The sequence below is a fragment of the Felis catus genome, chromosome C2, assembly GCF_018350175.1.
Source record: "Felis catus isolate Fca126 chromosome C2, F.catus_Fca126_mat1.0, whole genome shotgun sequence".
Classification (NCBI taxonomy): Eukaryota; Metazoa; Chordata; class Mammalia; order Carnivora; family Felidae; genus Felis; species Felis catus.
In genome coordinates, this window is record NC_058376.1 from 1,116,653 (window position 1) to 1,144,646 (window position 27,994).

The window sequence follows — 27,994 nt, forward strand, 5'->3', positions numbered from 1 at the left end:
TATAGCTTTTCGTATGTCAATCATTCATCAATAAAGTGGCTTAAAAAAATAAAATTAAAACTAAAATTCAATTAAAAAAGAAAAAGAAAAAGAAGTGAAATAAACCAGTCACAAAAGGAAAAATCCTATACAAGTCCATTTGTATGAAGTGCCTGGAGCAGTCACACTCAGAGAGAAAGCAGGATGGTGGTTTCTACACATTGGCAGCAGGGGGAAATGGCCAGTTATTATTTAATGGGTACAGACGTTCAGTTTTCCAAGACGAAAAGAGCTCTAGAGATGGATGGTGGTCATGGTTGCACAACCGTACACGAATGCTTGACGCCACTGAGCTATACACTTAAAAGTAGTTCAAATGGTGAACCTTATGTCATAGGTATTTTACAATTCTAAAAAATAAGAAAAACTTTTTATAAAAAGGAAAGAGAATTTTGCTTATGCCCATGATGAAGTAACCAGGATAGGGCTTATCCTCTTGCTGTAAACAACCAGAAAACTGGAAAAAAAAATACATATGAAACAACTGATTTCAGACAACAGGCTGCATAAGAGTGTCAAAGCCATGTAATTTCCTTGACTGTCGTAATAAAAGTACCTTCCACTGGGACACCTGGGTGGCTCAGTCAGTTAAGCATCCAGCTCTTGATTTTGGCTCAGGTCATGATCTCACAGTTTGTGGGATCAAGCCCCAAGTCAGGCTCTGTGCTGACAGTGTGGAGCCTGCTTAGGATTCTTTCTCTCTCTTTCTGCCCCTCCTCTGCTCTCCCTCCCACTCTCTGTCTCAAAATAAATAAATACACATTAAAAAAAAAAAAGGACTTTCGAGACTGCATGGCAGGGGGGGGAACTCAAGCAGAACATCACAGCATACTGAGCTGGGGAAACACATGAGAGCTCAGGGAGGCTGAGGCAGTTGGAGATTGTGAAGAGGAGATATGCAGAAAGGCTCTGAAGAGAAGAGCCACTCATAAAAAGAGCTCCAAAAATCTGCACGGAGGTCCCCTCCATCTGTTGCCAAATTCTAAGCAACACAAGAAAGTCAATGACATGAGGGGGAAAAACTGACCAGAGAATTACAAAATAAACATTTTTAATTGCTTAATAAAGCATTGAGAGACATTTACAGTTTTGACCAGCCTCAGTTGAAAGCCCCAGCTGAACTACCAGAGCAACAAATAGAAACAGCAGTAGGGCTGCACCTCAATAATGGAGCTAAATTAGCCCTAGAGTAAAACATACTCTACGGTCAACCCAAAAAAACTTAAAATTAAACCTTAACAAATATCAAGGCAATCCACAAGTAACCCATCTGTCTGAAAGAACAAAGTCTAACATTCTTATTTTTAAAAAAAGTCAAAATCCAGACACTTACTGTAATATTTATGATGTCTACCATCCAATTAATGTCACTGGACCTACAAAGAAACAAACAAGCAAATAAACAAAAATGGTGACCAAAAACAAGAGAAAGAACAGTCAAGAGAAACAGACTCTGAAAGGCAGAGATGATGAACTATCCAAATAGGGATTTTTTTTTTAATTTTTTTTTCAAAGTTTTTTATTTATTTTTGGGACAGAGAGAGACAGAGCATGAACGGGGGAAGGGCAGAGAGAGAGGGAGACACAGAATCGGAAACAGGCTCCAGGCTCCGAGCCATCAGCGCAGAGCCTGATGCGGGGCTCAAACTCACGGACCGTGAGATCGTGACCTGGCTGAAGTCGGACGCTTAACCGACTGCGCCACCCAGGCGCCCCCCAAATAAGGATTTTAAGACAACTATTATGCATATGTACAAGTATTTCAAAGGCTACATGAACACAGCAGGAGATAAACAGAAGATTTAAAAAAGAACCAGATAGAACTTATGGAGGTGAAATAAATACATATAGGTTGGAAATGAAAATTTCAATAAATGAGATTAACAGCTAATTAGGCAGAAGAAATGGTATTGGCAACACAGAGATAGAAAATACCCAAAGTGAAACACAGAGATAAAAAAGACTAGGAAGAAAGAGCCCCAGTTACCTGTGGGATATCAAGTAGTGTAACATAAACAGAAGTTCCAGAAGTGAAGAGGAAAGTACACACACACAAATATATATATATATATATATATATATATATATATATATATATGAAGAAATGTCATAAAATACCGGATAATATTCCAAATTTAATAAAACCAATAGACCCACAGATTGAAAACACTTAATGAAATTTAAGAAAGAGAAACACAATGAAAATCATACTGAGATATCAAAGAGTAATCGAAGAGGAAGAAATAGAAGAATTAGCACAGATGTCTTATCATAAATTATATACCCAAAACACAATGGATTAAAAAATTTTAAGTGCTGAAAAAAGGACTGTTAACCTAAAATTTTACGTCCAAAAAATATTCTTCCAAATTAAGGAGAAATGAGGTCATTTTCAGATACACAAAAACTGAAAGAATTTGTCACCAGCAAACTTAAGCAACAAGAGATGTTAGAGGAATTTCTTCAGAAGGAATTAAAATGATACCAGGTAATTAACCACCAAAAAAAAAATAACAAAACAATAGAAACAAAAATTAAAACAGATAGGAATTGTCAGTGTTGGAGATAAGGTGGAATATGAAAAATACAAATACTTTCTTTTCTAATAGAAAAAAGAGAGGAATAAACAGATAAAATTTTAATAGCAAGATAGTAGATTTAAACCCAATGATATAAAAATTATCATATAATAATTACATTACAATCAATGTAAATGGCCAAAACATTCCAGTAAAAAGGCAAAGACAGCGTGAAAAACAATCCCTAACAATATGCTGTCTCTAATAAAACCCAGTTTAAATAAAGACACGAATACCTTAAAAGAAAAAGAATAGAAAAAGATATACTAGATACAAAACACTAACCAGAGACAAAGAAGGACATCTTATAGTGATAAAAATGTCAATCTATTAAGACACACTAATCCTACATGTGAATGTACACAATACCTGACAGAATTAAAAATAGAAATAAGACAACACACCTCTCTCTGAACGAAATAAAGCAAATAGACATGAAATCGACAAAAGAAGACTTAATACCACCAATCAATTTCCTAACTAAAACTTTTATTTTTAAAGTTTATTTATTTATTTTGAGTGTGAGAAAGAGTGTACATAAGCAGGGGAGAGGCAAAGAGAGAAAGGGAGGGGGAGGGGGGGAGAGAGAGAGAGAGAGAGAGAGAGAGAGAGAGAGAGAGAGAATCTCAAGCAGGTACAACACTGCCAGTGTAGAACCCAATGTGGGGCTCGAACTGTGAGATCATGACCTAAGTTAAAACCAACAGCCAGACACTTAACCAAGTTAGCCACCCAGGCACCCCTAATTAAAACTTTTAGAACACCCCAGCCAATAACTGAAGAATACAAACTAATTTCAAGTGAACAAGTAAAAGTTTAAAAATAATACAAAATATATTTTCTAACAACAAAAAATTAAATTAGAAATCAGCAAAAGAAGTATCTAGAAAAACTCTAAATATCTGTAAGTAAAATGTCATATTTCTAAAAGACCCAGAGACAAAGAAGATACTATAAGGAATTTTAGAAAATATTTTTAACTGACTGAAAATGAACATACAAGACAGTAAAAATGTCAGATATTCATAAATTTCCAGTGGCAATGTAAAATCTGGAAAAACTGATTGGCAGCTTCTAATTAAACTTGCAACCATCACATGACCCAGAAATTATACTCATGAGCAGTTGTCCCAGAAAATGAAATGTTATGTTTACATACATACACAGACACACACACACACACACACACACACACACACACACACACACGAACGTTCCTAGCAGCTTTACTCTTAACAGCAATATTGGAAATAATTCAAATGCCCTTCAATGGGTAAGTGGTTGAACAAACTCTGATAAATCCATACAATGTAATACTACTCAACAATACAGGGGAATAAACTATTGATGCCTGCAACAATCTGGAAATACTTGCAAGAACATTATACTTGGGGCTAGGGAGGAGCTAATCCCCAAACACTGAATATTATGTGAATTTCCACTTATATAACATTCTTAAAATGACAAAACTATGCAGGTAAAGGGCAGATTAGTAGTTCCCAAGGGTCAGGGACAGGGAGTGGGATGGAGAATGACTGTGAATACAAAGAGGAAGTACAGGGAATTCTCTTATGGTGAGGGAACAGTTCTGTGTCTTGACTGTGGTATTAATTACACAAAATCTATTCAGGGAATAAAACTGCATAGAACTGTACACACACACACACACATACACACACACACACACACACACACACAGATATGCAGGTTAAAAATATGGTAAAAGCTGGGATGCCTGGGTGGCTCAGTTAGTTAAGCATCCGACTTCAGTTCAGGTCATGATCTCACAGTTCGTGAGTTCGAGCCCTGCACTGGGCTCTGTGCTGCCAGCTCAGAGCCTGGAGCCTGCTTCAGATTCTGTGTCTCCCTCTCTTTCTGCTCTTCCCCCACTCACGCTCTGTCTCTCTCTGTCTCTCAAAAATCAATAAACATGAAAACAAATTAATTAAAACAAATACGGTGAAAGCTGAATGCCTGTGGTCTAGTAAACAGTATATCAACGTCAATATATCAATATATCAATGTCAATTCCCTAAGTTTCATATTGACCTACAGTTATATAAGATGTCACCTTGGGGGTAAGTGGGTGAAGGATACACAGGATTCTTTATATTATTTTTGCAACTTCCTATGAGTCTATAATTATTTCAAAATAAAACATTTTTAAAACATGCAGGATACAGCTAAAGCAGTGCTTAGAGGGAAATTTTTAAGTCTAAATGCTAATATCAGAAGAGAAAAATATCCATAATAAATTATCTTAGCTTCTCTAATATCAGAAGAGAAAAAAAATCCAAAATCAATTATCTTAACTTCTACCTTAATAAGCTAGAAAAGTAACAGCAAAGTATATCCAAAGTAAATAGAAGGAAGAAAATAATAAATTTAGAATAAAAATCAATAAAAGGAAAAACAGACAAAAATGGAGAAAATCAATAAAAGCAAAATCTGTATATTTGAAAAAGTTGATAGAATTGATTAACTGCTAGCTAGACTGATCAAGAAAAGAGAAAAAATACATGTTATAAATTTCAGTAGTGAAAGAGGAGACATCATTACAGATCTTACAATAATGAAAAATAATAAAGCAATATAAAAAAGAAATTTTGTCACTGAACTTGATAACTTAGAAAAAATCAATACTTTATAAAACATGAAATACCAAAACTGACTCAGGACACAAAACTCTGAAAGATCTAAAGAGCTAAATTCTTAAAGGCATTATATCATAACTAAGAGGTCTATCTATCAGGAAGATCTAACAATTGGAAATACTTATGCCCCCAACTTGAAGGCACCTAAGTATATAAATCAATTAATAACAAACATAAAGAAACTCATTGATAAAAATACAATAATAATATGGAACTTTAACACCCACTTACAACAATGGACAAATCATCTAAGCAGAAAATCAATAAGAAAACAATGGCTTTGAATGACACACTGGACCATATAGACTTAACAGATATTTTCAGAACATTTCATTCTAAAGCAGCAGAATATTCTTCTAGAGTGCACATGGAACAGTCTCCAGACTAGATCACATATTGGGACAAATCAGCCCTCAAATACAAAAAGTTTGAGATCATACTATGCCTATTTTTAAACCACAACACTATGAAACTTGAAATTAACCACAAGAAAAAATCTGGAAAGACCACAAATACTTGGAGGTTAAAGAACGTCCTACTAAAGAATGAATAGGTTAACCAATAAATTAAGGAGGAAATTTAAAAAGTACATGGAAGCCAATGAAAATGAAAACACCACAGTCCAAAACCTCTGGGATGCAGCAAAGGTGGTCATAAGAGGGAAGTATATAGCAATCCAGGCCTTCCTGAAGAATGAAGAACTGTCTCAAATACGCAACCTAACCTTACGCCTTAAGGAGCGGAAAAAGAACAGCAAATAAAACCCAAAACCAGCAGAAGAAGGGAAACAATAAAGATCAGAGCAGAAACCAATGATATTGAAATCAAAAAAATAGAACAGATCAATGAAACTAGGAGCTGAATCTTTGAAAGAATTAACAAAATCAACAAACCCCAAGTTAGACTTATGAAAAAGAAAAAGGAAAGGACCCCAATAAATAAAATCACAAATGAAAGAGGAGAGGTTGCAACCAATACCACAGACATAGCAACAATTATAAGAGAACATTATGAGCAAATTATATGCCAACAAATTGGGCAATTTGAAAGAAATGGATAAATTCCTAGAAACATATGGGAATGCAAGCTGGTGCAGCCACTCTGGAAAACAGTATGCAGGTTCCACAAAAAACTAAAAACAGAACTACCCTACGACCCAGCAATTGCACTATTAGGCATGTATCCACAGGATACAGGTGTGCTGTTTCAAAGGGACACATGCACCCCCATGTTTATAGCAGCACTATCAACAATAGCCAAAGTACGGAAAGAGCCCAAATGTCCATCAATGAATGAATGAATAAAGAAGATGTGGTATATATATACAATGGAGTATTACTCGGCAATCAAAAAGAACGAAATCTTGTCATTTGCAACTATGTGGATGGAACTAGAATGTATTATGCTAAGTGAAATTAGTCAGTCAGAGAAAGACAAAAATTATATGACTTCACTCATATGAGGACTTTAAGAGACAAAACAGATGAACACAAGGGAAGGGAAACAAAAATAATATAAAAACAGGGAGGGGGACAAAACAGAAGAAACTCATAAATATGGAGAACAAACTGAGGGTTACTGGAGGGGTTGTGGGAGGTGGGTGGGCTAAATGGGTAAGGGGAACTAAGGAATCTACTCCTGAAATCATTGTTGCACTATATGCTAACTAATTTGGATGTAAATTAAAAAAAATAAGAAATTAAATTAAAAAAAATTTTTTTTAATTCTTAGAAACAGGGGCGCCTGGGTGGTGCAGTCGGTTAAGCGTCCGACTTCAGCCAGGTCACGATCTCGCAGTCCGTGAGTTTGAGCCCCGCGTCGGGCTCTGGGCTGATGGCTCAGAGCCTGGAGCCTGTTTCCGATTCTGTGTCTCCCTCTCTCTCTGCCCCTCCCCCATTCATGCTCTGTCTCTCTCTGTCCCAAAAATAAATAAAAACATTGAAAAAAAAAATTCCTAGAAACATAAAACTACCAAAATTGAAACAGGAATAAATAGAAAATTTGAACAGACCCATAGCCAGTAAAGAAACTGAATCCATAATAAAAAATCTCCCAACAAACAAGGGTCCAGGGCTGTATAGCTTCCCAAGGGAATTCTACCAAACATTAAAAGAAGAATTAATACAAAATCTTTTAAAACTATTCCAAAAAATAGAAATGAAAGGAAAAATTCCAAACTCATTCTATGAGGCCAGCATTACCTTGATTCCAAAACGAGACAAAGACCTCACTAAAAAGGAGAATTAAAGGCCAATATCCCTGATGAACATGGATGCAAAAATTCTCAAGAAGTTACTAGCAAAATGAAACCAAAAATACATTCAAAGAATTATTCACCATGATCAAATGGGATTTATTCCTGGGCTGCAGGAGTAGTTCAATACCCGCAAGTCAATCGATATGATACACCACATTAATAAAAGAAAGGGTAAGAATCACATGATCATCTCGATACATGCAGAAAAAGCATTTGACAAAATACAGAATCCTTTCTTCATAAAAACCCTCAAGAAAGTAGGTATACAAGGAACATACCTCAACAATCATAAAGGCCATATACAAATGACCCACAGCTAACATCATCTTCAATGGGTAAAAGCTGAGAGCTTTCCCCCTAACATCAGGAACACGACAGCGATGTCTAGCCTCAGCAACCAGACAACAAAAAAATAAGTCATCCAAATTGGCAAGGAAGAAGTCAAACTTTCACTCTCTGCAGACAACATGGTGTTCTACATGGAAAACCCAAAAGACTCCACCAAAAAATTGCTAGAACTAATACATGAATTCAGCAAAGTCACAGGATATAAAATCAACATATAGAAATGTGTTGCATTACTATACACCAATAATGAAGCAGCAGAAGCAGAAATCAGGTAATTGATCTCATTTAAAATTTAAAATTGCACCAAAAACCATAAGATACCTAGGAATAAAGAGGTAAAAAATCTGTACACTGAAAACTACAGAAAGCTTATGAATGAAACTGAAGAAGACAAAAAAATAGAAAAACATTTCATGCTCATGGATTAGAAGAACAAATATTGTTAAAATGTCTACACTACCCAAAGCAATCTAAACATTTAATGCCATCCCTATCAAAATAACACCAGCATTCTTCACAGAGCTAGAACAAACAATTCTAAAATGTGTAGGGAACCACAAAAGACCCTGACTAGCCAAAGTAATGTTGAAAAAGAAAACCAAAGCTGGAGGCATCACAACTCAGACTTCAAGCTGTATTACAAAGCTGTAAACCTCAAAATGGTATAGTAATGGCCCAAATACAGACATATAGATCAATGGAACAGAAGAGAGAAGCCAGAAATGGACCCACAATCATATGATCAACTAATCTTTACCAAAGCAGGAAAGAATATCCAACGGGAAAAAGACAGTCTCTTCAACAAATGGTGTTGGGAAAACTGGACTGCAACATGCAGAAGAATGAAATTGGACCATTTTCTTATACCATATACAAAAATGAATTCAAAATGGATAAAAGACATAAATGTAAGACAGGAAACCATCAAAATCCTAGAAAAGAAAACAGGCAGCAACCTCTTTGACCTCGGCCACAGCAAAGTCTTACTAGATATGTCTCCTGAGGCAAGGGAAACAAAAGCAAAAATGAACTACTGGGACCTCATCAAGATAAAAAGCTTCTGCACAGTGAAAGAAACAATCACAATAAAACTAAAAGGTAGAGTGGAAGAAGATTTGGAAATGACAAAGGGTTAGTGTCCAAAATCTATAAAGAACCTATCAAACTCAACACCCAAAACACAAATAATCCAGTGAAGAAAAGGGGAGAGAACATGAATAGACACTTTTCCAAAGAAGATGCACAGATGGCTAACAGACAAATGAAAATATGCTCAATTACCACTCATCATCAGGGAAACGCAAATCAAAACCACAATGAGACCTGTCATAATGGCTAAAAAAATTAACAACTCAGGAAACAACAGATATTAGTGAAGATGCAAAAAAAGGGAAACTCTTTTGCACTATTGGTGGGAATGCAAGCTGGTACAGTCACTCTGGAAAATAGTATGGAGGTTCCTCAAAAAATTAAAAATAGGACTGCCCTACAACCCAGTAATTGCACTATTAGGTATTTATCCAAAGGATACAAAAATGCTGATTCAAAGGGGCACATGCACCCCAATGTTTATAACAGCACTATCAACAATAGCCAAATTGTGGAAAGAGCTCAAATATCCATCTGACGACTGATGAATGGATAAAGAAGGTGTGGTATATGTATACAATGGAATATTACTCAGAGATCAAAAAGAATGAAAACTTGCCATTTGCAATAATGTGAATGGAACTAGAGTGTATTATGCTAAGTGAAATACATCAATCAGAGAAAGACAAGTTCTACATATGATTTCACTTATATGTGGCAATTAAGAAACAAAACATAGGGGAAGGGAAGGAAAAACAAAATAAGATAAAAACAGAGAGGGAGGCAAACCATAAGAGACACTTAAATCTAGAGAACAAACAGGGTTGATGGAGGGAGGTGGATGGGAGGATAGGCTAAATAGGTGATAGGCATTAAGGAGGGCACTTGTTGGGCTGAGCATTAGGTATTATATGTAAGTGATGAATCACTAAATTCTCCTCCTGAAATCAATACTACACTATATGTTAACTAACTTGAATCTAAATAAAAATAAATAAATAAATAAATATTTAAAAATTTACTGTAAAACAAAACAAAACAAAACAAAATGTTGTATGAATATTTGATTTAATAGAAATGAAAGCATATACTCTACAACATTTAAATAAAATGCCAAATAATGAAATGATTCTAATTTTTAAAAAGTTAAATTCTTTTTTTTTTGTTTAATATTTATATATTTTGGGGAGAGCTCAAGTGGAGGAGAGGCAGAGACAGGGGACAGAGGAGCTGAAGTGAGATCTATGCTGACAGGCTGACTGCAGCAGCTCAAACTCACAAACAGCAAGATGGTGAACTGAACCAAAGTTGGATGCTCAACTGACTGAGCCACCAAGATGCCCCCAAAAAGGCTAAATTATTTATTAAAAATCTTCTCAAAAAGAGAACTTGAGGCCTGGATGAATTCTATCAAAAGTTTAAGAAATAATTAAATCCAATACAAACTCTTTCAGAAAATAGAGGAAGGTACACACCCAATACACTTAATGAGATCAGCTTTGATCCCATCACAAAACCAGGCAAAGATAATACCAGACAAGAAAACTGAACAATTTCCCTTATGATCACAGATGTAAAAGTTCTTGGAAAGTATTCGCAAATCAAACTCAGGAAGATAGATAGATGGATAGCTAGATACATACATACATACATACATACATACATACATACATACATATATACATAAGTTTTTAACAATCCATCAGGACCAAGTGGGGTTCAACATGGTAACGGAAGTTTGTTTTAACATCCAAAATTCGCCAAATACAATTTAATGTTTATTTATTTTTGAGAGATAGAAAGACAAAGCACAAGTGAGGGAGGGGCAGAGAGAGGGAGACACAGAATCCGAAGCAGGCTCCAGGGTCTGAGCTGTCAGCACAGAGCCTGACATGGGGCTCAAACTCATGAACCATGAGATCATGACCTGAGCCGAAGTTGGACGCTTAGCTGACTGAGCCACCCAGGTGCCTCAACGATTTAAAATATTAGCAGAAGGGGCTCTTGGGTGGTTCAGTCAGTTGAGCATCCAACTCTTGGTTTCAGCCCAGGTCATGATCTTGCAATTCATGAGTTTGAACCCCACACTGGGCTCTGTGCTGACAGTGCAGAACCTACTTGGGATTCCCTTTTTCTCCCTCTCTCTCTACCCCTCCCACTTACACTCTCTGTCTTTCAAAATAAATAAATAAACTTAAAAAAATTAAATAAAGAACCTCCTTACCTTCTCTCTTCTTTTACATAACATTAAAATGTATATATATTAACAGAACAAAAGAAAAATAACTTAAGACTATCTCAATAAATATAGAAAAACCATTTGACAAAATTCAACAAACACTCATGGATAAAAATATTAACAATTTAGGAAACAAGAAGGGAACTTCCAGGGTGCCTGGGTGGTTCAGTGTCTGACTCTTCATTTCAGCTCTGGTCATGATCTCAGAGTTGTGAGATGGAGCCCTGCATTGGGCTCTGTGCTGACAGTGTGGAGCTTGCTTAGGATCCTCTCTCTCCTTTCTCTCTGCTCCTTTTCCTCTCTCTCTCTCTCTCTCTCTCTCTCTCTCCCTGTCTCTCTCTCAAAATAAATAAATAAACATTAAAAAAAAGGTTATTTCCTTAAGCAAATAAAGTGATCTATGAAAAACCTACAGTTAACATGACAATTAATGGTGAATGACTAAACATTTTATCCCTAAATTAAAGAACAAGGCAAGATCTACTCTCACCACTGCTATTCAGTATTATAGTGAAAGTTCTCAACAATAAGGTAGGAAAAAATAAATAAAAAGTATACATACTGGAAATCAGTAAGTAAAACTATATTCACAGATGACAAGATCATGGGGAAAAAGATTATTAAAACTAATGTGACTACCTAACTTATCCTCAAAGTTCAATATACAGGCAAAACAAAAACAAAACCTGTACATGAGATAACAATTAGAAATGAAAGTCTCTTGCGGCACCTGGGTGGCTCAGTCTATTAAGTCTCCGACTCTTTGATTTCAGCTCAGGTCATGGTCTCACAGTTCATGAGATAGAGTCCCACATCAGGCTCTGCGCTGACAGCAGTGCAGAGCCTTCTTGGGTTTCTCTCTTTCCCTCTCCCACTAATGCTCACTTTCTCTCTCTGTCTCTCAAAAATAAATAAACTTAAAAAAAAAGAAAAGAAAGGAATGAAAATCTCTTAAAACTACCATTGATAATAGCATCCAAAACCATGAAACATTTGAGGAGATAAATTTAACAAAATATGTGCAAGATTTGTATACCAGAAGAAAACTTCAAGTTATTGCCCCCCCCAAATTAAAGACTTAATAAAAGGAGAGATTACAATGTGCGCTGATTGGAAGATTTACTATTGTTAAGGTGTCAATTCTCTCTGAATTGATCTATATGTTCAAAGCAATCTCAACCAAACCCTAGAAATTTTTTGAAGAAGTTGAGATGTTGATCCTAAAACCAATTTTTTTTTAATGCAAAAACTTAGGATAGCCACAACTATTTGGAAAAAGAACAAAGTTGGAGAACTTAATTTATCTGATTTCAAATATCCAGTTATCTATATAGTGTGATATTAACATAAGAATAGGCTTATAAATGAAAGGAAGAGAGTCTAAAAATAGACCAAACATGTACGATCAACTGATTTTTGATAAAGTTGCCAAGGCATTTCAACAGAAATGGAAAGGAAAGGAAAGTATTTCCAATAAAGTATGTCAGAAGAAACAGATAACTAACACAACAATTAACTGAAATATAAAAACTAAAAGCATAAAACTTCTATAAGAAAACAAAAGAGAAAGTCTTTCCGACCTTGGGATAGACTAGGATTTCTTTGATACATCAAAAAAAAAAAAAAAAAGGCAACATACCAATCAAAGGGGCAAATGGTCATTTATGTTCCATCAAAACTTTAAAATTCTAACTGAAAGACACTTATTATAAAAATGAAAAGGCAAATAACAGAATAAAAAAAGTATTTCTCAAACATATAACTGAAAAAAAGACTAATATTCAGAATATACAAAAAACTTTTGTACTCAGTAATAAGGAAACAACAGCGCAATAAAAAAAGTAGCAAAATACTTCAACAGACATCACAGAAGACATACAAACCAGCTAAGGAACATACAAAAAAGATGCTTGCCATCATTAGTCCTCAGGAAAATAAAAACTAAAAATCACAATGAGATATCAAGATACATCTAACAGAATGGCTAACAGAATGAAAATAACAGGGGCGCCTGGGTGGCTCAGTCGGTTAAGCGTCCGACTTCAGCTCAGGTCGTGATCTCACAATTTGTGGGTTCGAGCCAGGTGTCAGGCTCCGCTGTCAGCACAGAACCTGCTTCAGACCCTCTGTCCCCCTCTCTCTCTGCCCCTCCCCAACCTGCACTCTCTATCTCTCAAATAAATAAATCATTACAAACAAAGAATGAAAAGAACAAGTGTTGAAACAAATGGCAGTAAGCTGTCATATATGTCTAGAATGAATGTAAAAATCATTCAAGAACCTTAGAAAACAGTTTCACAGACCCTTATAAAACCACTTTCTATATCACTTACCATACCATCTAGCCTAGATATTCACCCAAGAGAAATGAAAACATATTCTCACACAAGAATATGTATACAAGTGTTCGTAGCAGCTTTATTGATAATATTCAAAAGCTGGAAAAAATCCAAATATCTATGAATAGTCAAGTAAACAAACATACTATACAATAGAATACTGGTCAGCAACGAAAAGCAACAAAATACATCCACACAACACGGATTAAGCTCAAAAGCATAGGTGTGGGAAGAAAGAAGCCAAATATAAAAAAGAAGTCAGTACAAACCATATGATTCCATGGATTCCATGGACCTTTGGGGATGATGTTCTCCATTCTATACCTTGACTGTGGTGGTAATTACATGGCAGTATACATAAATCAAAATTTATTAATCTGTACAGTTAAAATAGATGCATTTGATTGTATATAAATTATCCAAAGGGAGGGGAAATTCTGCCCTAATTAGATTGTTGTAGGTCAGAGCAGGGTAACACTACCAGTGGAACAAGCAGACTTTTTTTTATATGAGACATTACAAAACCTATATTTCTAAAACCATCAAAACAATGAAGACTATATGAATTAAAATTCTACACAAGGAAGAGCCCTTCTAGATCAAGCTAAAAATAAGTTACTAATTCTGAACATTGGCTAAGAATCAGGCTTGGTCTAAGCTAAAGAATTCGAGGGGAGGGAAGACAAACCAGCAGAACTTTTTTGCAGTCACGGGGACTGCAATGGACTGGAAACTAAGGATCCCCAAGACAAGGCCTGTTCTCCCCACCCAACAATGGAGTTCTGGCACTGTGCAAAAAGGCAGGGGGTTGGGCCAGCAAGACACATTGCCATCCTTCCCGACGTCTCCAGGTGTTCAGAGGACAGAGTCACACAAAAGGAAAAGACCCTTCAACAGTACACAGTCCATCTACTCCTCAAGTCTTGCTAGATTTGACGCCACTCAATGCATGGCCAGAGCTCAAGGTCTTTATTTTCTGTTATCAAAATCTTATTTTTTGTTGTTTGCTTGTTTCAAGTTTTCATTTAAATTCTATTCAGTTAACATATCGTGTAATATTAGTTTCAGGAGTACGATTTAGCGATTCATCACTTACATATAATACCCAGTGCTCATCACAAGTGCCTTCCTTAATGCCCACCATTAGCCCATCCCCCCATCCACCTCCCCTTCGGCAACTCTCAGTTCGTTCTCCGTAGTTAAGAGTCTATCTTATGGTTTGCTTCTGTCTCTTCCCCCCCCCCACCCCATGTTCATCTGTTTTGTTTCTTAAATTCCTCATATGAGTGAAATCATGTGGTATTTTTCTCTCTTTGATTTATTTTGTCCAGCATTATGGTCTCCAGTTCCATCCATGTCATGGTGAATGGCAAGATTTCATTCTTTTTGATGGCTGAGTAATATTCATTGTGTATATAAACCGCATATTTATCCATACATCAGTCAATGGACATTTGGGCTCTTTCCATAATTTGGCTCTTGTTGATAATGCTGCTATAAACATCAGGGTGCATGTGCCCCTTCAAATAAGCATTTTGGTATCCTTTGGGTAAATACCTACTGGTGCAATTGTTAAGTTATAGGGAAATACAAATCACAACTAAAATGAGATCATCACCTCCCACCTGTCAGAATGGCCAAATTTAACAACACAAGAAACAAGTGATGCTAGTGCAGATGTGAAGAAAGGGGAGCCCTCTTACACTGTTGGTGGGAATGCAAACTGGTGCAGCCACTCTGGAAAACAATATGGAAGTCCCTCAAAAAGTTAAAATTAGAACTACCCTATGAGAAGCTCAAAATCTTTAATTCGCTGAACCTTCAAGACTGAGGAGATAGGGACTTGTGTCTCAACTAAGAAACCAGGAAGGCCACTCTCGAGATCAGGAACTACAGGTTTCTAAACAATGGACTTCAATTCTACCTGAAGGAGCTTAAAACAAACAAACAAAAAAAGAGTACAGTAGGGGCACCTGGGTGGCTCAGTCGGTTAAGCCATCTGACTTCAGGTCATAGCATGATATCAGGGTTCATAAGTTCAAACCCTGCATCAGGCTCTATGCTGTCAGTGCAGAGCCTGCTTCAGATCCTCGGTCTCCCTCTCTCTCTGCCCCTCCCCTGCTCACTCATGCGCGCTCTCTCTCTCTCTCTCTCTCTCTCTCTCTCTCTCTCTCTGTCTCTCTCAAAAATAAACTTTAAAAAAAAAGAGCAAAGTCAAAGTAAGTTGAAGGAAAGAAATAATAAGGAGCAGAAATCAACAAAATTTAAAACAGACTTAGAAAAAAGTAACTAAGCTGAAAGTTGGTTCCTTGAAATGATCAATAAAATGTATAAATGTACAAACTCACTGGTAGAATGATCAAGATAAAAGGGATAAAAAGAGCATAAATCATCAGTATCAAGAAATGAAAGAATTATTGGGGCACCTGGGTGGCTCAGTCAGTTAAGCGTTCAAATTCAGCTTAGGTCATGATCTCACGGCTTGTGGGTTCAAGCCCTGAGTAGGGCTCTGTGCTGACAGCTGGGAGCCTGGAGCCTGCTTCAGATTCTGTCTCCCTCTCTCTCTCTCTCTCTGCCCCTCCCCCACTTGTGCGCGCGCACGCGTGCGCTCTCTCTCTCGAAAATAAATAAACATTAAAAAATTAAAAAAGAAAAGAATGAAAGAATTACCTCTACAAGTCCTAGACAAGAAAAGGATAATAAAAGAATATTCTGAACAACTTCAGCCAACAAATTCAACAACTTGGAAAAATTGGTAAAATTCCTTGAAAGCCAACAATGAAAGTCCATTCAAGGAACAACAGATGGCCTACATATGCTTATATCTATTACATAAATTCAATTCCTTGTTAAAAACACTAAGTTCAGAGGGCTACACTGGTGAGTTCTACAAAATATTTATGAAAAAAATAATATCGATTCTACACAAATTCTTCCAGAAAACAGAAGAGGAGAGAACAATCTTAACTCATTTTATGAAGCAATATTATCTCGATACCAACACCAGATGAAGATGTTACAAGAAAACAAACCTACAGACCAATATCCCTCATGTAACTAGGCACTAAAATCCTTACAACACTCTCAAACCAAACCCAGAAATATTTCAAAAGGATAAAACATCACAACTAAATGAGGTTTATTCCATAAAACACAAGGTTGATTTAACATTCAAGATCATTCAATGTAATTTACCAAATAAATTACAAAACTACACAGTAGTTCACAAACTGGCCCCTGTATATGGATAACTAGAAGAGACCAAAGAAAGAGGCAGAGCACTCCAGACTGGTAGGTGGCAGGTATAAGAAGCAAGGAAACTTATTTATGGAGCCTGTCTTGGGCAGACATCAGACAGGCAGATCTCCACACCCACCTGCCAGAACCTTAAAAGTTTATACGGAGGCCTTACCTGGATACATGGCAGTCACATATATGATCCAGATGGTCTCAACAATACCTCACTCTCTCAAGGCTATGTCCTTGAAGCAGTTCCCACAGTGGGAACGGTAGGCAGAGCATACATTCCAAGGACAGAGGAGGGAACGGGAGACTCTGATTGCCCAGCTCAAGCCCAAGGGTCAATACATGGTCGTGTCCTCTTGATTACCTCCTCCAAAATAACAGAATAAAGAATAAAAACCAAATGATTATCTCAATAGATGAAGAAAAATATTTGACAAAATTCAGCACTCACTGATGTTAAGAATTCTCATACAGGAGCAGACAAATTTTCTCAATCTGATAAAGGGCACCTAAAAACACCTACAGCCAGCTCCACACTTAAAGGTGAAATACGGAATGCTTTCCTCCTAAGACTAGCAAATAGGCAACGATGTCCACTCTCACCATTGCTGTTCAACATTGTGCTGATACCCACAACATGGATGAATCTGAAAACCATCACACTTAGTGAAAGAAGCCAGACAGAAAAAGAGTACACAGTGCATGATTACATAATGCAAAACACAAACTATTCTAAAATGACAAAAATGATGTCTGTGTTTTCCTGGGACCTAGAGGCAGAGCTAGGAATGGCCTGTAAAGGAACGCAAGGAATCTTTTGGGGGTGATGAAAATGCTGTCTCATGGCTGTGGTACACAACTGTCGAAATTCTTCAGTTGTACACTCTAAATGGATGTACTTTATTTTATGTACATCATTTTTCAATAAACTTGATAGGAAAGAATGATTCATTTGTGTAAAAACAGGAAGAAGCAAACAAAGGGGTGAAAAGATGAATTTCAACAGTTTTGGAATGTACAGAAAAGTAATAATAAAATGGACATTCTATAATTGAAGAACATAAAATCTGTAATTAAGAACTTACTGGATATCTTCAAAGTAAAGCAGCAAGAACTGAAGGCACAATTAGAGAAACTCAGGCAGACCCAATAGAAAATATCCAAATTTTCAGACATATGGATCTGAAACTGAAGTCCAGGCAGAAACAATATAAAAAAGAATGAAAAAAACTGTACAGCATAAAAGATATGTAGGACAGGGTCAAAAAGTATCACAAATGTGTAGTAAGAAAGATGGGGGAAAAACAGACAATAGCAGCATTTGAATGAATACTGAGAATTTTCCAAACCTGATTAAAGACTGCACAATTCCAAAAAGTTCCATGAACCCCAAATAGGATAAGTACAAAACCCATGTACATGCATATATGCATGGACATGCATAGGCACAAAGACAGAAAATCTTAAAACTGGGGGGGAAAGCACATTAATTACTTTTATAGGAATAGCAATAAAACAAAACACTAATTTCTCAACAAGCACTGTAAAAGCCAGAAGACATAAAAACATTGTAAAAATGCTGACATATTTAGAATGTTGCGGGGGGGGGGGGGGAACAACTGTCAACCTAGAATCTATACCCAGTGAAGATATTTTTCAAAAATAAAGGCAAAAAATAATGTGTTCTCAGACAAAGGTCAAGAGAATTTGCTGTGAATAGATCTGCACTGTAAGAATACTTCTATGAAGTTCTTCAGGGTAAAAGAAAATATTCCCAAATGCAAGCTTAGAACTGCGAGACAGAATGAAGGACACCAGGAAGGATAAATATATAAACAAATATTTCAAAATATTGACTGCTTAAAACAGAAATAATACCATGTTGGATCTATATAACACACATAGAAGTACAAACATATGACAATATCAGAGCAGTCTCTAATAAGACATGATGTAACTGAAATCTCTGGAGCAACTACTAAAAATATAACACAAGAATGAATAAATAAGAATTTAAGAGATTAAAACAACAGAATAAAAAATACCTGATCAAGCCAAATAAAGGCAAGAAATGGAAAATAAAGGAACAAAGAATCCGTGGGAAAAAAGAAGACAAACAGCAAGATGGAATAATTAAACCCAACATTTCAAAACTACCACAAATCAATTTTTTTAAAAGACACTCAAAAACGAGCAAGAGACTTGAGCAGTCACTTCACAAAAAAGGATCTCCAAATGGACAATAATATAAAAGAAGTGCTCAACACTATCAATTGTGATATTGTGGTTTATATAATAAGAGGTATCTATATTGATGCAGATATCTTAGGTCTTCACAGCATTCCTGGTGCAGAGATCCTAAAACTTTTTAAATTTCCTAAAATGATAAAGGGCTCATCACGTGTTATGTTAATGAGGTGACTTTTGAAAAACCCTACACCACCTAAGGCTAGGGCTGGTCACCAGGGAAACCAATGATGTGATTAGAGGTTTGGATGTTTCAATCCCACTCCCAGATATCCTAGAAGGAAAGAAGGGCTGGAGGTTGAGTTCAGTCGCCAGTGATTTAATCAGTCATGCCTAGATAATAGAGCATGCCTCAAAAACCAAAAGGACAGAGGGCCTGGACGTGTCAGTTGGTTAAGCATCCGACTTTGGCTCAGGTCATGATCTCAGGGTTCATGAGATGGAGCCCAGCATCGAGCTTCCTGCTGTCAGCACAGAACCCTCTTCAGATTCTCGGTCTCCCTCATTCTCTGCCCCTCCCCGACTTGTGCATGCATTCTCTGTCGCTGTCTCTGTCTCTCTCTCTCTCAAAACTAAAATGAATAAAAAAATAAAAATAAAAGGACAGAAGTCAGGGAGCTTCCAGGTTAGTGAATCTGGAAATGTAGGGAGAGCGGTATGCCCAGAAAGCATTGAAGTTTTGAGCCCTCCCCACATACCCTGCCCTATGCATCTCTGCTATCTGGCTATTCATCCGAATCCTTTATAATATCTTTTCTAATAAACTGGTACATGTAAGTAAATGTTTCTCTGAATTCTGTGAGCCATTCTAGCAAACTAATTGAACCGGGGGATAGGTGGGGGGGACCCTCCAACTTATAGCCAGTAAGTCAGAAGCACAAGTAACAACCTGGACTTTCGACTGGAATCTAAAGTGATGGGGGGCAGTGGGCAGTCTTGTAGGACTTGTGAGAAGGTAGATGATTTGCTTTCAGAAATACCAAATAAAAGTTGTACTGTCTAGTTAACAATAAGTTTACAACATTTTGAAAATATGAACGAACCCCACCTCCTCCCACAATGGAGTCCCAAACCCTTAGACACTTCATGTCCTGGTTCTTCTTCCCCTCCCCATTTCATGGGCTTATTTTCAAGGGCTCTGCAATGAGCATGCAGCAAAGAACAAACGAGGGACTGAAAGTCACCTCAGGAAATTACATTTGTCCCAATCAGACTACTTTTTGCATAGGTGACCTCCAGGTAAAACTGTAACCTCTGTAAGTGCTCAGCCAATGAGGAACCAGGGGAGGGACTTCCCTCTATAGTACTCAGCCAATGAGGAACCAGGGGAGGGGCTTACCTCTATAGTGCTCAGCCAATGAGGAACCAGGGGAGGGACTTTCACTCTAGGAGATAAATTGTCTGCTGTAACTGCCCCCACTGTGCCTCTCCTTTGGACACCCGCTCTTACAAGAACATTGATTAAAGCTTCACTTCACTCTGCTCCGAGTCTCCAGGTCCCTCCTTTCTTGGGAGTCAGTGGGCTTATTTCTCAGAGACTGAGCCCTGGGGATCTGATGATATCCCCAGGTAGATGGTGTCAGGATTGAGGTGAGCTGCTGGTGTCAGAGAATTGCTTGGTGGTATGGGAAAAAACATACCTTATCAGTGATCAGGAAAATGCAGATAAAAACCACAATGAGATGCCACTCACTACATAACCTTCCGAGAAGCAAACATGAAAAAGAAACCAAGAGTTGGCAAGGATGTAGAGAAACTGAATTCTCACTCATTGTTGGTTAGATGCGAACCAGTTCAACCACTTGGAAAAACTGTCTAGCATTTATTTATCTACTAAAAATAAGCATCCACCAGCCCTGAGATGCAAAAGGTCTGCTTCTGGGTAAATATGCAAGAGAAACGAGCCATATGTCAGCCAAAAGATTACGAGGATAGTCAGAAAAACTTGATTCTTTTTTTTAAGCTTTTATTTTAATTCCAGTTAGTTAGCATAGAGTTATATTACTTTCAGGTGCACAGAGAAGCTATATTCTTAATAGGCCCAAACTGGAAACATCCCAAACGCCCACCAGCGATGGGACAACCGAACAAACAAGCAGCTTGTGGTAGATGTGGACACTGGAATACGACACAGCCGTACGGACACTGGAGTACTGCACAGCCACAACGTACAAACACTGGAGTACTACTAGCCACAACATAAAGATTTCTCTTAAACATCTTTCAGAATTCCTGCTCTGGCACAAACTTGTTGAGAACACTCTATCGACTCCCCTCCCTCACCCCACTTTGACGCACTAAACACTTTTTAAACAAATCACTGTGGGCTTGTTTCCCTGCTTATCAGTGAGGCAGAGGCAGGAGACGTAGGCACAGCTCGTTTTTTCATCAGATGTGCACTGTCAACCTCTGCAAACTCCAGAAGGTGTCTCCTCCATTCTGTGGCAGCAGAAGAGGCCGAAGGTGGATAGCACCCTGGCTGAGACATCTTGGTCCCTGTGCACCAGGCAGCGGGTACCCGCCTTCCCCACACACACACTGCTCCCCTGGCAGCTCAGCCTGGGCCTCACAAGCTAATCCCTGCGAGACGTGGAAGACAACTTTTTTCCTATTGAACTCAGCAGGAAACAGAAGTCTAGGCCACAGAAGGACAGGAGCTATCACTTACTGCACACTTAATTGTGCGCCGGCTGCAGAGGCCGCTCTGGGGCAACAGGCTTGAACAATGGAAACCCGAGTAAGGTAGAAAAACCTACAGGACGCCTGAGTGGCTCAGTAGGCTGAGCCTCAGACCTCAGCTCCGGTCATGATCTCACGGTTCACGAGTTCGAGCCCCACGTCGGTCTCACCTCTGTCAGTGAGGAGCCAGCTTCGGATCTTCTGTCTCCCTCTCTTTGCCCCTCCCTCCCATCAAAACCAAATAAACATTAAAGAAAAAAAAAAAGCCCACAGTGACCCCAGCCTCTTGGCTCAACACAGGCCCATCTGGTGACCCACCTCAAAAATCCACAGGCCCTAACTAACCAATAGGCTACTTACATCCAGGCACAGTTACCAAAACAGGGAAAATTCCACACACCCCCGTTTACAACACAGCCAGCCCCCTGCCACTGCCCAGTGGCAGACAGTCTGCTTCCCTGTCCTACCCACTGCTCCCTTGCAGTGCATTCAATAAATTTCTATCACTTTTGTTCTGCCTCAGGTGAATTCTTTCACCACCCCTGCCACAGGTTTCCACTCAACGGGGTTGCCCTACATTTAGGGCCCCCCCCCCACCGCCCAGTCAAGAGAGACAGCTCGCCGGTCCCATCCTATAGTCTCCAAGATCAGGCTGAAAGTGCCATCCTCTGCAAGGCCTTCTTCCATCCCTCCCTTCCCGCCTCTCCGAAGCTCCACATCCTTCTTCTGCTCTTTTCTGATGACACGTGAGTGACACTTCATGGTACTGAGGACATATGTGTTTGTACATTACCTGTCCGCCACAATGGATTACATGCTTCTTGAGGGTGGGGGCCATTTTGCACCTGTGTTTACATCCTCAGCAGCCACCAGGATAGGGCTTTTCGATAAACGATTTGCCTGAATTCCTAGCATCGAATCTCAGAACCTCAGCCCGGGAAAGCTTTCTGAAGGACAAGGGCTTTAGGGCTCACTTATAAAGCAAGGGCCCACGAAAGCCATAGGAAAAGGAAGCACCGTCTTTGTAAGGGCTCCAGTCTGCTGCAGTGGCGGTATTAATTCCAGTGGAGCTCTGGGCCAGGAACGTGGGAGCCAAAAGGCTGATTAGCTCATTGCTGAAATGCTGGCAAGCATACTGGTTCTTGGCCCGGCCCCAAAAGAATGTGATGTGAACATTACACGCCATTAAGCTGACTCAGAGAACAAATGACTAAGTTTCCGATAATCAAGGAGAAGATTTTGGCTTGGCCATTCTTCATTCTGATGCAACCTGAGTTTAATGCGTAGAGAGGAATGATTCCAGCCCAACCCAAAGGAAGTACCTCTGATGTGGTGTGTGTGTTCTCAGCCTGTCTTGCCTCAAGGCAGGGGCGGGGTGAGGAGCATTTTACTGCCTTTCTAATGTTCTACCAGCCATTCAGAATCCTCTGTGAGCAATCTTCTTCAATATCAGGCTATAAAATAGGTGATTCTGTTTATAGGAGCTGTGCTATTTAAAGACTAGCTAGCTCATTAACGTCACCTGCCACAGTCCTGCGCTTTATGTAGCAACTCAAATATGGCCCACAAACAGAGCAAAATCTTCATACACCAGGGAAATAAAAGACATTACAGGGAATTAAACAGGGTAGAGATCACCCAACCACACTTCTGAGGGCTTCAGAAAATAAATCTCCAGGCAGGAGTGACCGGGCTGTCCCAAAAGACCCAAAGGCTAACAATATCACGTCATTGTCCACATTTTCATTCCTGTTCTGGAGACTTGTGTGTGGTGGGGTGGGAGGCTGATAATGGCATTGAGAAAGCAAGCCGGAATTCAATCTGCCCTCCCTCCACTCCACCCCAGCAGAGATTTCAACCACACACCCCTCTTCTGTTGGTCACTAACTTCAACCTCACCAACACCCCGTTTCCAGAAAGAGACACGGGCATTCAGAAAGTTCAAAGCTTGTCATACTGGGGACAAGAAGCCAAGTGTCTGACTTCATTTCTACCCCCAAGGAACTGAGGGACAGGATCCACTCATGACAATGATAGTGTTTGCCCTGCAGGCACTTTTGCTTCCAAGGCAAGACATCTAAACCAGAAGATCTGGAAGGAGCCTGGAATCACTAACATTCTATGGTCAATGACGCCCTAAGGCCCTGCAAATTCCTGTCTTTAGAAAGACTGAATCATGTTTAACATATTCTAGGTAATAAATCAGAAACTTAATCTTATGGTTTTAAATTTTTTCTTTTCTTTTAAATCTTTTTTAATGTTTATTTATTTTTGAGAGAGAGAGAGAGAGAGAGCAAGTAGGGGAGGGGCAGAGAGAGGGAGACACAGAATCTGAAACAGGCTCCAGGCTCTGAGCTGTCAACAAGAGACCGACAAGGGGCTCACACTCATGAACTGCGAGATCATTACCTAGGCTGAAGTCGGCCACTTAACCCACTGAGCCACCCAGGCACCCCTGAATTTTTTTTTCTAATGATAGTCTAGAAACTGGAAGGGAAATGCAGTTAACCAGAACTCCCTGCTGCCTACTTCCCATTAGAAGCAGCTTTACTGTTCTTTCCATAAAAAGCTCTGGAAGCAGCCCCGAGTTCCCACCCAGGGAGAGGTGCTGAGACAGAGCAGGGACGAACACCACAGACACATGGGTCCAGTGTCCCCACACTTCCACAGGGGCGACTCCTTGCAGATACGGCTCCCCCAGCCATGATGACCTCCCTGGTGCCTAGAGGCAGGCTTCCCTGCCTTTGTTTCTCCACTGGCACCTGGTAAATGTGAGCGAGCCCGCCAACAAGCCCTGTTTCCTGACACCAGGCCACGAAGGCACATTTCTGTCCAGGGGATCTAACCTGCCAGACGGCTCCAGGCCCAGACCACGGGTCACTCCCTCCTCCGTAGTCACCCCTCCCTTTGGCACAGGGCCCTTCTGCCCCACTGTCCTGTCCCTCCTGTCTTCTCTCTTCTTAGGCAGTTCTCAGTTGAAAGCTTGTCCTACCAGCCTTCTCTCCCTCATAAATTCCTGAAAACACACACAAGCAAACCAACCAACCAACCAAAACCTTAGGTACAGAAAAACTATACCCCTGACCTCCTCCTTAGCACCTAGTGCAGAGGTCCAGACTCCCTAAAAACATTCATAAATGTTGCTAAATAACAGAGCAGTCCAGGTTAGATAGATCTCTCATTACAGAGCAGAACCACCTATAGTGTTTTTGTTTTGAAAATCTAATTCTGATGTCAATTTCTAAAATTTACAATATTAAAGTTGAAATTAATCCCTCAGACAATTTCCTTCCAAAGTCAGTCTTTCTGTTGAACCTACTTTCCTACTAACTTTTACCTAAAAACAAATAAACAACTCAGTCTTCTCCCAGATTCAGGGTTTGGGGACAGCTAAACATCTCATTAGTTTTCTGAGTTCTCACCAAACTTCCTGCATTTCTACTCAAGCACAACAATATCCTGTGACACTAACCAGGGGTTCTCAAATTTTTTGGACCCAGGACCCCTTTCCTTTCCTCAAATTATATTTTAAGTGCATTCTACCTATTGATATTTACAATACTTTAAATTAACACAGACAGATTTCAAAATTATTTATTTAGTAATTCATTTACAATGAATAATAGACCCATTACATAATGACAAAAATAACATTTTTTTAAATAAAAATAACTATATTTTCCAAAACAAAAATAAATTGGTGAGAAGAATTTCTGGAACTCTTTAATGTCAAGATTAATAGAAGACAGCTGGATTCTCATATCTGTTTCTGCATTCAATCTGTTATAATACATCGTTTTGGTTAAAATATGTGAAGAAAACCCATCCTCACACAGACATGTGGCTGGAAACAAAAGGAACATTTTATAAGTTTATCAGCTCACTGAACATTCTTCTTTGATAAAACATCAAAACTTGACAAGTGGTCATTTCTTAAAGGTTAGTTGCAATATGAAATCTGAAAGCTTATCAATAAACTGTTAGGACTATATTACATTAAAACCCATTATCTATCAACCTGTGCCTTTAACAGGTATTTTGCCCACACCTGATTGTTTTAACACCATGCATCAGTTATTTGGAAAATATTGGTCCATTGGGTTATGCAGATCTCCCAAATTTTAACACATTTCAATATATAAGGTAAAAAAAAAATCACATTTGTTAGTATCAACCATTGAGTTCATCTAGAAACATCTTTAAGGATCAGGAGGCTGTCAAGCTCACCAAGGCAGTCACAAATTTTCCAAAACTCTAATTTTTGACTGAAAATTCAAATTTTATAAGTTGCAACAAATACAAGCAGTTATTTCCTTTGAAGTGACTGGCTCATTTAGTTCAATTTTCAGACACTGTCTGCCAAAAACCAGGTCTGAATAACCAGAGTTTGTCTGTCAGTTACCCTTTAACATAAAAACAGTGCTCCGTGTAACGTAGAAACGGTGCTCCGTGAGACAGGAGCCGGTCCCGCTCGCGACCCAAAAACAGCACCCGCGCTTCTGGAAACAAGCGACGGAACTGTATCTGCAGACGTGCCTCACGCCAACTTCCAGTTCTGCCTCTCAGAATGTTAAAAAGACATGCTCAAGGATCAAGAAATAATAAAAGAATTCCAATCGTTTCATCAAGAACAACACAAAATGCCACTGGCTGTGTAGATGCGAGTGGCAGGGGTGAAGACAGCATGACTCTGGGCAGAGTGCAGCCCGGCCGTGTGGGTGCTCAGGCGGTGCTCAGGCGCCAGGAGCGGCACCTCTACTGCTCTGTGTCATCAGCTCAAATGTCAGCACAATGAGACAGGAAACAATGGCTCAGTACCCTTACGAAACCAGTTTGGACCTCACCAACCCCCTTGAAAGGGCTTCAGAGAATCTCGAAGGCCCACATCACAGACCCGAAGGCCTGGCGCGGCACCTGAGAGCCAAGAAGAGGGCCGGAGTCCGAGGTCTGCCTTCTGGGGCAAAGCGACACGCCTGCCACCCCTGGCCCTGAGCCTGGCCGTTGCAGGGGCTCAGAACCGAAAGCCCCATGACCACTCATTGGATATTCCCGCCTTCTCAGGGTGAAATTCAATCATCTGTTCAGTAGGGGCTTGTGACTCCCTCCAGCTCTACCTTGCAACTGCTGTTCTGCCTGGTAGGTGCTACCGCGACAGTGCGGGGGCCTGTCTGTCGGGGTGCACCTACCCGAACGAGATCGGACACCGGACAGACAGGCCCCACCGAGCAACTCGGCCCCAGCGTCAGAGAGGAGGTGGGGGGATTCTGAGGCACCACAGTGCCTGCTCACTGAACTGACCCACATCCCCCTCTTCCAGGCACGCACTTGCGGGCCTAAAGGAAGCGGGGGTCTGAGAGCCAGGCCATCTCAGCAAATCCAGTAAAGCGCAGAGCCTCCCCTCCACTGGGCTCTGTTGCAGACATGACAGAATCTCTTGGGACCTTGCCACTGAGCATCAGGCATTAGGGATGCTCCACCGGCGCCAGGGCATCACTGTTGGCCCAGGAGAAGCTGTGCCTAGAAGGTGCAATGATGCCCAGAGGAGGGGAAACAAATACGGGTGCCACGTGGGGTGCCATGTGGGGTGTGTCCAACAGCAAGAGACCCCAGGGGATCCACCTGTGATAGGGGAAGGGGGGATGCCATCTGGGGGCTGGAGCCCAGCTTTGGGAGCTCCAGGAGGTAGGGAAGAGAGGCAACCAAAACAAGGGTCACAGACATTCACATGTCCTTCCAGCACCCTGAGATAAAAGCAGCTATGACATCTCTCAATATCAGCCTCCATGTTAATCACACGGACAATACATGAATTTGAAAACACCATTAAGCGGACACTTTCAGATTCCTAAGGGGACCCACAGAAGTATGGCTGCCTCAAGATTAACAATTTTTTAGTAAGCAAAACAGCCTACTTCATTGTTCTCTGTGTAATTAATGAGGTAATAAAGTCTAGAAAATGCAGGAACAGTTTAATCAAAAGGAGTTACGAAGATATTGGTAAGAAATACGGTTCTATTCTAAAATCTCCAATGTTTAAAATTCCATGAAAACTCAAACAACTTAGTGTCTGGAACACTAAGTACAATTGACACTTTCCTTAAATAACATGGGTTTGAACTGTGAGTCCACTTATACATAATTTTTCTCGATAAATACAGTACAGTCCTATAAATGTATGTTCCTTGTGATTTTTTTTTAACATTTATTTATTATTGAGAGACAGAGAGAGACAGAGCATGAGCGGGGGAGGGGCAGAGAGAGAGGGAGACACAGAATCC

The 27,994-nt window shown here is 39.4% G+C and overlaps 2 protein-coding genes across 6 annotated transcripts in view; one reads left to right on the forward strand and one right to left on the reverse strand.

Moving 5' to 3' along the window:
- The window catches only part of PCBP3 (poly(rC) binding protein 3), a 276,340-nt gene that overhangs the window by 223,187 nt on the left and 25,159 nt on the right, over window positions 1-27,994 (reverse strand). For 4 of the 5 annotated variants that reach the window (XM_023238609.2, XM_045036487.1, XM_023238600.2 and 1 more), the window contains exon 2: window positions 1,373-1,415. The exons of the other annotated variant lie outside the window; for it this stretch is intronic. The gene's annotated coding sequence lies outside the window, so the exon portion shown is untranslated. The remainder of the gene's footprint in view (window positions 1-1,372; window positions 1,416-27,994) is intronic. 5 annotated transcript variants of the gene reach the window in all.
- Window positions 1-27,994, forward strand: part of LOC109503256 (nascent polypeptide-associated complex subunit alpha, muscle-specific form-like) — a 71,488-nt gene that overhangs the window by 15,357 nt on the left and 28,137 nt on the right. The window lies entirely within an intron of this gene.